This window comes from Geotrypetes seraphini, chromosome 5 (assembly GCF_902459505.1).
Source record: "Geotrypetes seraphini chromosome 5, aGeoSer1.1, whole genome shotgun sequence".
Classification (NCBI taxonomy): domain Eukaryota; kingdom Metazoa; phylum Chordata; class Amphibia; order Gymnophiona; family Dermophiidae; genus Geotrypetes; species Geotrypetes seraphini.
This window is the reverse complement of record NC_047088.1, coordinates 260986558-261000210: the sequence shown is the minus strand read 5'-3', so window position 1 is coordinate 261000210 and position 13653 is coordinate 260986558.

Sequence of the window (13653 nt, the reverse complement as noted above, 5' to 3'; positions counted from 1 at the left end):
TGCTCTCATTTCCATACCAAATATCACAGTATCATAGGATAATGCCACTAGGTTATCTAATAAACTATTAATTTGGTCCCAAATTGATTTCCAAAAATTCATAATAAATGGACAATAGAATAATAAATGATCTAAAGTCCCTGCTTCGAGATGACAATGCCAACATTTATTAGACATAGAGCTATCCAATTTTTGTAATCAAACAGGGGTCCACAACGCTCTATGCAACAGAAAAAACCAAGTTTGTCTCATAGATGCCGACACCGTACACCTCATCCTCCAAGACCAAATTCGTGGTCCAGCTTTTATTGAAATTATCTATAAATTCATTTCTTCACGTTTTTTCATCTTCATATCTAAAGTTTATTTATTTGTGTAACTACTAATATAAAAGCACTTAGCTTCAAATTCTTTTTTTCCTCTTTTCTTTGAAATTTCATCATAGCCACCTCTCCCGACACACGCACGTTTCAAAATTCAAATGAAACTTTCTTCAGGGTCAAAACCCCAGATGAAAGCTCCCACAATCGCTCCCCTCGACCCTGAAGAAAGTTTCATTTGAATTTTGAAACACGTGTGTCGGGAGAGGTGGCTATGATGAAATTTAAAAGAAAAAAAAAAACAGAATTTGAAGCGAAGTACTTGAAATTGACTTTTATATTAGTAGTACTAATCAAGAGGCAGAATTTTATAGCATATGACATTGGCCAGCTCGACCCTTTTGCAAATGTACCCTGTGGCTGTCATCGCTTGCACTTACTTGCATGCTGTTGCACTGTTGGATCAAAACTAGTCTCTAAAGTTTAATTTGTAAGCCTAAAATCTTTCTCATGTCCACTTTGTGGCCCTTTACATGGATCAGTTTGAAGACTGCTTCAGTTGGTATTGCTCTGCCTTGCAAGCTGGGTCTTTTACCTGAGACAAAGAAGGGTTTGGCTCAGTGTTCTCTCGAGCGCAACGGAGAGAAGCTAGATTTAAACACTGGCTCTCAGACTGCTATTCTGAAGCATTGGGTTATTCCACTGTTACAGAAATGGAAGTTCAGAGCGGGGACAGGATACACATATTCCTGCCAGGAGGAATATGTCAGGAAGAATTATGTTGATCAATACGACTGATATGACAATTAATGTTTAACATTGGGTTTTTTTTAGTATCATTCCTCTGTTTTTAATCAGAGCGCCTCTTACACCATCCCGTTAATAACCTACTGTAAATAAACGGAAAGTCTTCCTTTTTTGTAGAGAGTGTTATTTTCAAAGGACTTTTCTCCATTCTGTGCCCTGCTCTTTATTACATAAGGCCCCAGGGTATACCCTCCCTGCTCTCCTAGACCTCACAGTTTGAAGCGTCTCTCCTAGACCTCACACTTTGAAGCATGTCTCCTAGACTTCACAATTTGGAACGTCTCTCCTAGACCTCACATTTTGAAGCGTCTCTCCTAGACCTCACAGTTTGAAGCATGTCTCCTAGACCTCACACTTTGAAGCGTCTCTCCTAGACCTCACAGTTTGGAGGGTCTCTCCTAGACCTCACAGTATGGAGCGTCTCTCCTAGACCTCACAGTTTGGAGCGTCTCTCCTAGACCTCACACTTTGAAGCGTCTCTCCTAGACCTCACAGTTTGGAGGGTCTCTCCTAGACCTCACAGTATGGAGCGTGTCTCCTAGACCTCACAGTTTGAAGCGTCTCTCCTAGACCTCACAGTTTGGAGCGTCTCTCCTAGACCTCACAGTTTGAAGCGTCTCTCCTAGACCTCACAGTTTGGAGGGTCTCTCCTAGACCTCACATTTTGAAGCGTCTCTCCTAGACCTCACAGTTTGGAACGTCTCTCCTAGACTTCACAGTTTGGCGCGTCTCTCCTAGATCAGTGTTTTTCAACCTTTTTACACCTATGGACCGGCAGAAATAAAAGAATTATTCTGTGGACCGGCATCGGTCCGTGGACCGGCGGTTGAACAACACTGGGCTAAGTCGTGGGCCAGACCCCGCCCATCTCTACCCAATCTCCACCCCAGACCCCCAGTCCCATAATAGTACTAATTGCACCTTGCACGTCCCATGCCTCATCTGGAAGCCTTCCCTCTGATGTTGCAACGTCAGAGAGAAGGCTTCCGGTTCAGGCCACTGCCCGTGGCTTTGTGCACTGAATCATATAGGAAGAGGGAGCTGGCTCGAAGATAACGCCGCATCGATCGCACTGTGGACCGGCGGTTGAAGAACACTGTTTTGGGCCTGATGCACGTGCTGGCCCTGTGGACCGGCACTGGTCCATGGACTGGCGGTTGAAGAACACTGGGCTAAATCGTGGTCCAGACCCCGCCCTCTCTACCCAATATCCACCCCAGACCCCGCCCCCATAATAGTGCTAATTGCACCTTGCACGTCCTGTGCCTCATCTGGAAGCCTTCCCTCTGACGTTGCAACATCAGAGAGAAGGCTTCCGGTTCAGGCAGAGGACGCGCGTAGGAGCCACTGCCCGTGGCTTTGTGCACTGAATCAGTTAGGAAGAGGGAGCTGGCTCGAAGATAACGCCGCATCGATCGCACCGTGGACCGTCAGTTGAAGAACACTGTTTTGGGCCTGATGCAAATGCTGGCCCTGTGGACCGGCAGGAAATTTCTGTGGACCAGCACTGGTCCATGGACCAGTGGTTGAAGAACACTGTTTGAAGCGTCTCACAGTTTGAAGCATCTCTCCTAGATCTCACAGTTTGGAGGCTCTCTCCTAGACCTCACATTTTGAAGCGTCTCTCCTAGACCTCACAGTTTGGAGCATGTCTCCTAGACCTCACAGTTTGGAGCGTGTCTCCTAGACCTCACAGTTTGAAGCGTCTCTCCTAGACCTCAAAGTTTGGATGGTCTCTCCTAGACCTCACAGTTTGGAGGGTTGTCCACTTGTGTTGCAGTGGCTCATGAAGTTCATCTTGACAAGTGCTCACTTCAGAGCGCTTGAAGTCAAAAATAATTGTGTCCCCTAGGTGAAAGTGTTAATATCTGGTACTACGATGTCCACAGAGCTGCTAGTGTGCTAAGTTCTGGTAAGGATTCCGATGCTTTTGAAGGAAGTTTCATGGCCAAAGTAGGGAGAATTGGAAATCCATTTCAATTTCTATTTTCGCCGTGATCTTCATGTCCCTATTGGGAACTCCAAGGAGGGTGATGGCTCCACATTCAGTGATTGTAAAGACTAAAGGGCTGATTTTTAAATCAGCCGGGAACCTAGAAAAATGGCGCCAGTTGCATGTCAGTCACACTTAGGCACCATTTACAGCAGTGTATCTCAAACTGTGTGCCGGAGCACACTAGTAGGCCTCCTGAGATTCCAAGTGTGCCGTGGCACACTGAGGAGGAAAATAGACGCCTGCCATCTGACTTCCCTACGTGGGACGGCGCCAGCGCTGCCCGATTCACCAAAGGCCTGCATGTTTCCCCCTTCTCTAGCGTCCTTCGGCTTCCCCCCTGGCCTCCCGGTCTCTCCTTTAAAGCTAATTACAGCAGCCTGCAGAGAATCTCCAGTAGGTAAAATGATTTTATGTTCAATATAGTGACTGAAATGTGTCAGTTTTGAGAATTTATATCTGCTGTGCATATGAAAAATTAATGGATAATTGTATTACAATTCATAAAGGGGATGGGATCTGGGGCAGAGATTGGGTGGCCCTAGGGAGGTCTGTGGTTGGGGTTAAGACTTGGGGGGTACCTAGCTTGAAGTAGTTGAGAAACACTGCTGTAGGCAATCAGCTGGCCAGTGCCCCTCCTTCCCTCCGGCCCTCTTCCCTGCTGGCACCCCCTACTGGCGTCTCAGGGCCCATCCGGAGAGGCTCTGCACATGCGCGGACATCGTCGTGATGAAGTCACACATACGCGTGATGTCGTCATGGCGATGACATCCATGCACTTCTGGGTGCCTCAATCCGTGGCTACTACCTTTAGTGTGCCCCGGCTCGAGAAAGTTTGAAAGACACTGATTTACAGAATTGCGGCTATGTAAAACCTTAGGCGTCTGAAAGGTAGGCCAGGGTTTTAAAGGCCTACTTTTCAGGCACCTAAGTTTTTGGAGAATCACATTTAGTAATGCCTAAGTCATGCTCTGCCCATAGAAACGCCCACTTAGGAGTTAGGCACCGTCGGCACAGTGCGCAGCAGCCTCTAAGAAGGCGAACAGAATGCTAGGTATTATCAAGAAAGGTATTACAACCAGAACGAAAGAAGTTGTCCTGCCATTGTATCGGGTGATGGTGCGTCCGCATCTGGAGTACTGCGTCTAATACTGGTCGCCGTACCTTAAGAAGGACATGGCGATACTCGAGAGGGTTCAGAAAAGAGCAATGAATTGATAAAAGGCATGGAAAACCTTTCATATGCTAAAAGATTAGAGAAACTGGGGCTCTTTTCCCTGGAAAAGCGGAGACTTAGAGGAGACATGAAAGAGACTTACAAGATCATGAAGGGCATAGAGAAAGTGGAGAGGGACAGATTCTTCAAACTTTCGAAAACTACAAGAACGAGAGGGCATTCGGAAAAATTAAAAGGGGACAGATTCAGAACCAATGCTAGGAAGTTCTTCTTTGCCCAAAGGGTGGTAGACACCTGGAATGCGCTTCCAGAGGGTGTGATAGGACAGGGTACGGTATTGGGGTTCAAGAGGGGATTAGATGATTTCCTGAAGGAAAAGGGAATAAAAGGGTATAGATAGAGGATCACTATACAGGTCCTGGACCTGATGGGCCGCCATGTGAGCGGACTGCTGGGCAAGATGGACCTCTGGTCTGACCTAGGAGAGACACTGCTTATGTTCTTATGTTCTTACTAAACGCCATGCAATTATTATTATTATTACCAATTATTGATGCTATTAAGGGTATTGTGCCAATTAAGTTGGGTGCCCTTTATAGAATCAGCCCCTAAGTTCATATTCAGTCACAGGCTCTAACGCCTGTGTGCTTCTATGAAGAAGTCAGAACCTGAGAGAACTCATTTTCTGATGCTGGCTCTGGCCACAGTCTTAACACCCTGCTCACACTTCAAGAAGAAAGAGAGTTAGTCGGACGAGTGAGAGAGCAGAGCTCTCCCCAGGGCTTTGCGAGTGATGCAGCCGCACAGGGCACGAGGGAGATGGGAGAAGCAAAATCGTTCTCTGTCCATTGTCTCCCCTGCAATGGCTGTGGCACAGTGGGTGGTGTAGGGCAGAGATGCCAGGAGCTAGGGTGTTGGTTCAAAACTAGGACCCAGATGCTTTGGTGGGATCCCTGTTAGATGTGTTTGACTCAGAAAGTCAGGGATCCAGCTGCTTGGACTTTTTCATGACTGTATATAATAACATAGTAACATGGCAAATGTCAGCAGACAAAGACTTGTATGGTCTATGCAGTCTGCCCAATGAGGAGGCCTCTTTCCACAGGTTCTGATTTTTCATAGAAACATGTTGGCAGATAAAGGCCAAATGGCCCATCTAGTCTGCCCATCCACACTAACCATTATCTCTTCCTCTCTCCGAGAGATCCCACGTGCCTATCCAAGGCCCTTTTGAATCCAGACACAGTCTCTGTCTCCACCACCTCTTCCTGGAGACTGTTCCACGCATCTACCACCCTTTCCATAAAAAAGTATTTCCTTAGATTACTCCGGAGCCTATCACCTCTTAACTTCGTCTGTTGCCCTCTCATTCCAAAGTTTCCTTTCAAATGAAAGAGACTCGACTCATGTGCATTTACATGACGTAGGTGTTTAAACGTCTCTTATCATATCTCCCCTCAACCTATTGGCTGAGGCTCTTAACATTTGCATCTCCTCTTCCTATAGGCTAAGGCTCTGTGCACCTGCATTGTGAGGTCATAGAGCTGCCCATCTGCAGTAACCACTATCTCTTTCTCTCTCCGAGAGATCCCCACGTGCCTATCCCAGGCCCTCTTGAATTCAGACACAGTCTCTGTCTCCACCACCTCTTCTGGGAGACTGTTCCACACATCTACCATCCTTTCTGTAAAAAAGTATTTCCTTAGATTACTCCGGAACCTATCAACTCTTAACTTCATCCTATGCCCTCTCATTCTGGAGCTTCCTTTAAAATGAAAGAGGCTCGATTCATGCGCATTTAAACGTCTCTATCATATCTCCCCTCTCCCGCCTTTCCTCCAAAGTCTACAGATTGAGATCTTTAAGGGCTCCTTTTACTAAGGTGCGTTAGGGCCTTAATGCGTGGGATAGCGCGTGCTAAATTGCCCCACGTGCTAGACTTTAACGCCAGTATTGAGCTGGTGTTATTCTAGAAGCATACCGCGCGGTTTAGCGTACGGTAATTTTGTGCGTGCACTAAAAATGCTAGCGCACATTCGTAAAAGGAGCCCTAAGTCTATCCCCATACGCCTTATGATGGCATACTTAATCTCTCTCTCTCTCCCCTGCCAATTTTGGGGTACAAACCTTAGAAGTCTGCCTAGCACTAGTGCTAATTCCCATCTACTGGATTTGCCCTCAAAGCCTACTCTGGCCTTCATCTTGATCTCTGGGTTTGGAGTTTTGTTTTTCTTTTTTTTTTTTCCACTTACAGGATCCAGACTGTAGATCCAACCCAACTTTCATCTAACTTACCAACTTCTGAAGCTGCCATCAAAGCTTCCTTCGGCCATGATGTTATGTCAGTTCTGCTTCAATTGGATTCCATCCTTTTTCTATATAGGGATCCTCTGTGTTTATCCCATGCATTCTTGAATTCTGTCACCGTTGTTGTCTTCACAACCTTCCGCGGCAGAGCATTCTAAGCATCTGCCACCCTTTCTGTGAAAAAATATTCCTGACGTTGCTGCTAAGTCTCTCACCCTGCAACCTCAACTCATGACCTCAAGTTCTATGCTTCCCGTCTCTGAAAAAGATTAGTTTGCATATTAATACCTTTTAAGTGTTTAAACATCTACATCATATCCCCTCTATTCCTTTTTTCATCTAGGACAGGGTTGTGCAACCTCGGTCCTCAAGGAATGCAATCCAGTCAGCTTTTCAGTATTTGAGAACATAAGAATTGCCATATTGAGACAGATCAAAGGTCCATCAAGTCCACTATTCTGCTTCCAACAGTGGCAAATCCAGGTCCCAAGTACCTGGCAGAAACCCAAAGAGTAGCAACATTCCAGAGCTGAGATTGTGATATCATAATGCCTCATTCCACCAATGCTCAAGAGCCATCCTCAACAATGATATCACAATGGCTTGATTGTCCTAATCTTGGCTCTCATAAGAATTGCTATATGGGACAGAGGTTCATCAAGCTCAATATCCTGTTACCAACATTGGCCAAACCAGGTTCCAAGTACATAACTAGATCCCAAGTAGTAAACAGATTTTATGCTGCTTATCCTAGAAATGAGCAGTGGATTCCCCCAAACCATCTCAATAATGGCCTATGGACTTCTCTTTTAGGAAATTATCCAAGCCTTCTTTAAACTCCACTCCACAAATTCCAGAGTTTAATTACATGTTGTGTGTAGAAATAAGAACAATAGACTAGCCTTACTGGGTCAGACCAATGGTCCATCCAGCCCAGTATCCTGTCTTCGCAGAGGCCAATACAAGTCACAAGTACCTGGCAAAAACCCAAATAGCAGCATTCCATAATACATTCTATGTCTATCTCAACTGCAGTCTATGGACTTTTCCTCCAAGAACTTGTCCAAACTTTTTTTTAAAACCAGCTATATTAACTGCTCTTACCACATCCTCTGGCAAAGCGTTACAGACTAGAGCTTAACTATTCTTTGAGTGAAAAAAATATTTCCTCCTATTGTAACTTCATCAAGTGCCCCCTAGACTTTGTAAATCTTGATGCAGTAAAACATTGATCCATTTGTACCTGTTCTACTCCACTCAGGACTTTGTAGACTTCATTCCTATCTCCCCTCAGCCGTCTCTTTTCCAAGCTGAAGAACCCTAACCTTTTTAGTCTTTCCTCATACGAGAGAAGTTGATCATCTTGGTCGCTCTTCTTCGAACCTTTTCTAGTGCCGCTATAATCTTTCTTGAGATAAGGAGACCAGAATTGAACACAATACTCCAGGTGAGGTCTCACCATGGAGCGATACAGGGGCATTATAACATTCTAAATCTTGTTAGCCATCCCTTTTAAAATAATTCCTAGCATCTTGTATGCTTTTTTGGCTGCCGCCAAATATTGGGTGGAAGGTTTCATCGAATTGTCTACAATAACATCCCAATCCTTTTCTTGAGTGCTGACCCCTGCATATTTTGTTTGCTTCTTTGATTTCTTTTTTTTTTTTTAATCTTTATTCATTTTCAAAATTACATTAAGTGTTAAATATTTTCATTCACAGTAACAATAAATACATCACTTATAAACAATCAATTGGTACATTACATAAATTCTTATCCCCTCCCCTTTCCCATCCCTCCCCACCATATATTCCATTATCATATAATATATGTAATAATAAAATACCTCCCTCCCTACACCATAAACTGATTTCTTATATGCATTTCCGAAAACTATTAAAGACATCTCTTTTTATAAAATTCTTAGGAAAGTAAGAAAGATGATATTTCTCTTGTATTTCACTGTGATGTACAGTCTCTTGATGATGTAAACCGCATCGATCTGGAAGGTATTGCGGTCTAGAAATGTATTTTAATGTAATGTAATGGTCCCTAGCATCTGATAACTATGATTTGGATTATTCTTCCCAATGTGCAGTACTTTGGATTTGTCCACATTAAATTTCATCTGCCTTTTGGACGCCCAATCTTCCAATTTCCTTAGTTCTTCCTGCAGTTTTTAATCTACTACTTAGTATTTTTAGAAAGAATAAATAAGTGATTCACATCTACCCTTTCCACTTCACTCATTATTTTATAGACCTCTGTCATAACACGCCTGAGCCGTCTCTTCTCCAAGCTGAAGAGCCCTAAATGCTTTAGCCTTTCCTCATAGGAAAGTCGTCCCATCCCTTTGATCATTTTTGTTGCCCTTGACGTACCATTGTTCCATTGCATGCAAATAGATCTCAAGCGTGTTCATTGGGGAAATCCTTATAACATTATCTGGCGAGGGCCAAGGTTGGACACCTCTGCCCTAGGGTATACATATTGTGGTCCTCCATGTCTCTTCTCATTTGTCTTTTGGCACAAGCCTCATATCATTTTTGTCACCTTCCTATGAACCACCTGAAGTCTTGATGTCCTTAGTGAGATATGGCCTCCAAAATGGATACAGTACTCCCAAAGGGGCAAGAATACTGCTTTGGTACCTTGTTCTTTTCTATTTTTGTCTGAAAACCATAAAGAAGGCTAAAGTGGTTGGATATTTTCAAAGTTTAATTTTGCAAATTTCCTCACTTTCCAGGTGAACCTGACCTGATGTATTTCCAGGGTAACTTGAAGTAGAGTCTGTGTGTAGAATCTAGCCAATGGACAGGTAGTATGGGCGGAGCACAGGAAAGCAGCTCTAGTCACAGATATTGTGAGAATTTAGCCAATGGAAAGGCATTGGGGTGGAGTAGTGGAAGACAGCTCTAGTCAGAGAGATTGTGTGTAGAATCCAGCCAATGGTAAGGCAGTGGGAGGTGGATCTTTGGAAGGCAATTCTAGCCACCAGGAGGCAGTGGGAGTGCTGGAAGGCTGCTCTGATCATAGAGACTTTGGGTAGGATCTGCTAATGTGAAGGCAGTGGTGGTAGGAATAGCCACAGGGAGGGAGGAGGTGAGCTGTGAGAAGTTCCTGGGTTGAACAAGTTTACAATGATTATTTTTGTTTAATAAGTGCTGATAATTTAATCCTACCCTATGAAACTTAGCCAATCTTTTCTAGTATACTTTGGTGCCCAATAAAAAGGATTTTTATCTGTAGGAATAACAAACGAGATGATCAGGCTGCCTTGAAAAGTCAGAAGAAAAAGAACTGGAACTGTTTCAAGTGAGGCCTACGAAGCCAAAGCGAATGGCAAATCCTCAAAAGAAGAGCACAATTAAACAGAATTATTGTATTTCAGAGCTTAAAATTATGAACAGTGAGCAGCATGTAAAAACAACCTTCAAGCCCTCTACTGCAGTCCTAAACAAAAGCTGATGAGCTTGTCAAAACAGCAGAGATAAACATACCTCTCCTCAAGTTCACATCACGGCGTAGTGAGATCTACATGATAGGCCTTTAAGGGAGCAAGTTGGCCATTGTCCAAAGTACATAAACTTCTCAAAGAATCTATTTTAGGAGCTATGTAGGATTTTAAATGTTCAGGCGGTACAGATATCTTTCTTAGATTGTTGTAGCAGACTTGGGCCTCAGTCTGCGTAAGAACAGTTATTATGACAACCAGGTGAAAAGTAAAGCCATTTCTGTCAGGCCTGTTGCTCCTACACATACTGTAGGTGTGTGACTATTGGCATAAAAATATACAACCACAGAAAATGATGGCAGATAAAGCCCAAAGCAAAACAACAAAATTCACCATGAGAATTCCACAGGAAACCAGCATAAAGGACGACCACTGTGGAATCGATGATTTGGATATAACATTTTATTCAAAATTCTTCACATAAAGTGGTGCAGTCATCCAACACAGTACTACACAGTAGAAATATTGTGGTGTGGACCCGATATGGTCCTTGTTTCGGTCACAGAAGATCCTCTTCTAGGGTCCAATATGATGTAGACCACGAGACTTAGGGCTCCTTTTACAAAGGCACATTAGGGCCTTAACGCACGGAATAGCGCATGCTAAAATGTCCCACGCGCTAGCCGTTACCGCCTCCTCTTGAGCAGGCGGTAGTTTTTCAGCTAGTGCACGCTAATCCGGTGTGTGTGCTAAAAACGCTAGCACACCTTCATAAAAGGAACCCCTAGTATGCTATGAAGCAAGGTATTGTGTGCTGTGGTGACGCATCAGAACCGTGGAGGACAATAGCGCGCCGACAATCCCGCGCTGACATTTGCATGCAGGACAAAAGCACGCTGCTGCTTCTGATGCTTTGAGGCCTTCCCTTTTCCTCTCTAATGAGGTGTATGGGGGGATCCCCCCCACAACACTTAGAAGTTTTCGCGTTCCCGTTGGGGCTGTGTGTGGGGGGAGGAACCCCCCCCACTACACTGAAAACTCTCGAAGACCGAAAATGGGAAGGAAAATGAGAGCTTTCACTGTACTAGGGGGGGTTTCCCCCCCAATGGGATTAACTGTAGTCAGGAGGTTCTCCCCCCAAACCCCCCTCACCGTGTGAAACTAAAGACCTCATCATTTGGGTTTCGAGTGACATAGCCAGAATCGATTTGTTAGTTCTTAATTTTAGAGTTGAGCCAATCTCACACTGTAACATTTATGGACACGTATTATGGTATCTAGGTATCCAATTAAATAAGAACTCATTTTTGATTACTTTTCAACCACTGCTCTCATAAAAATATGAAAAGCAGAAATCTAACTGCTAATAAATTTGGTTTCTTGGTCTTCTCATTTAGGGTTACCAGACATCCGGATTTCACTGGACATGTCTTCCTTTTGAGGACATGTCTGGGGATCTGGGTGGCTTTTCAGAATCGCTGCTCTGGCAAAGGTAGGCACCGGAAATGTAGGCCAGGGTCTTCTGGTGCGAATCACGCCTCCATAGGTTCTTTAACCGGCCTAACTCCACTTCTGACATTAGCCACGCCCACAGTGGCATAAGGCAGCCTAAAGCGCCTATGGAGGCACAATTCTGGAGCCAATTGTTTAGGTGCCGGTAGGCCCCTTGAAACTCAGAACACGCTTGACAAGTTGAGAAACACTATAAGTGACCTGCAGTGAGCCAGTAAGTGGGCTCTCAGCCATTTTCGGCCACTTGTGGGCACTGGTTGGTATACTGTACATCCAGGAGTTTTGATAGAACTGAAAAATGAACGTGCAGAGCAAATGCTAGTAATTTGTCATTTTTCTCTCAAATCCAGCATAGTACCAGAAGACGGGAGGGTGGCCAAGGCTAAAGCGATGTGCTACTGTTCAGTTTGTCAAACTGACCCATTGCACCATCCAGTGTTACAGAGATTTGTTTGAGTTTCTCTGATTTATCAGAATGCAATACCATTTCTGGAATCAGTAACTTCCCTACATCTTTCCAGTGAAGACCAAGGCATAGAATCTATTTAATCTCTCCACTATGGCCTTGTCTTCCCTGAGAGCCCCTTTTATCACTTGGTCGTTTAGCGGTCCAACTGGTTCTCTTCCCGGCTTCTTTCAGACCTAGAATAATTTTTACTGTGTATTTGCTTCCAGCACAATCTTTTTTTCAAGGTCTCTCTTCGCCTTCCTTATTAGTGCCTTGCATTTGACTTGGCATTCCTTGTGCTGTTTACAATTATTTTCAGTCAGATCCTTCTTCCTCTTTCTGAAGGATTCTCTTTTAGCTCTAATAGCTTTCTTTACTTCAGTCGTTAACCATGCTAGCTGCCATTTGGTCTTCCTTCCTCCTTTTGTTAATATATGGAATATATCTAGTCTGGGCTTCCATGATGGTATTTCGTTGGCAGAGCAACACCTGGGGGCCAGTGCCAGCAGCAAAATGAAAAGTCACTGTAGGCGCCAGAAATGCATGTAAGGTATACCAGGGAGGGACGGGATTGATATATAAGAGGTGAACATAAGAACATAAGAATTGCCATCTCCGGATCAGACCCTAGGTCCATCAAGTCCGGTGATCTGCACATGCGGATGCCCCACCAGGTGTTCCCTGGCATAGTTTTAGTCCCCATATCACTGTATGCTTCTCAAGGGAGATGTGCATCTAATTTACCCTTACCCATATCACTTTATGCCACTCTTAAGGAGATGTGCATCTAGTTTACCCTTAAATCCTAGAACGGTGGATTCTGCAATTACTTCCTCTGGGAGAGCAATGTTGGATAGGTGTAAAAAACTTTTATTTTTATTTTATATCTCCAGGAGTGGGGATATGGCAGGACCATCCAAAAATACTGGATCTGTCTATGCCACTGTCTTGCCCATACATAACTCTCAGGCCTCAAGGCTCTCCTCTCCACTTAATAAACAAAAACAGATTTCTGCTATCAGATTTCCAGTTCTCCAGAGTATTGAAGCTAAATCTCTCTGTGAAGTCTCAACGGATAGAAATATGGTACACGCTCAATTAAAATTGGCCCCCGCCCACCATTCAAATTATGTCAATTGGCAGATGGTGTTCCATCTATTTATTTCTTTAATAGATTATATATTTGACTGGAGTCCAACCTTTAAGTTTCTCGGGTTACGCCCTTTATTTCTATGGAAGTCATTCAATATCTCATCTCGCATTGATATTGCTTTATTGTTACATGATTCAGTTAACAATTTGTATACTGTTGTCTAGCCTAGTTCCCTCTGGGAATTCATGAGAAGTTTGGAAGTGTGATTGTTAATTCGTTCACTGGGCTCACTTGTTATTTTCTAAATGGAACAATAGAGAAAAAAAACCAAACAACAATTGTTTATTGTGTCATCAATAGCACACAGTAACCTTACTCCATATGTACTATTCCCACAGAGAGCACTCTAGTCTTAGATACTACCGTGTTTCCCCCCAAAAAAGTCACTATATTATATTATTATATTAATTTTGGGCCCTCCACTACACTACAAATTTTGCTCTCTTACAACTTCCTCTCTCCTCAGTGCTTTACTGATGCTC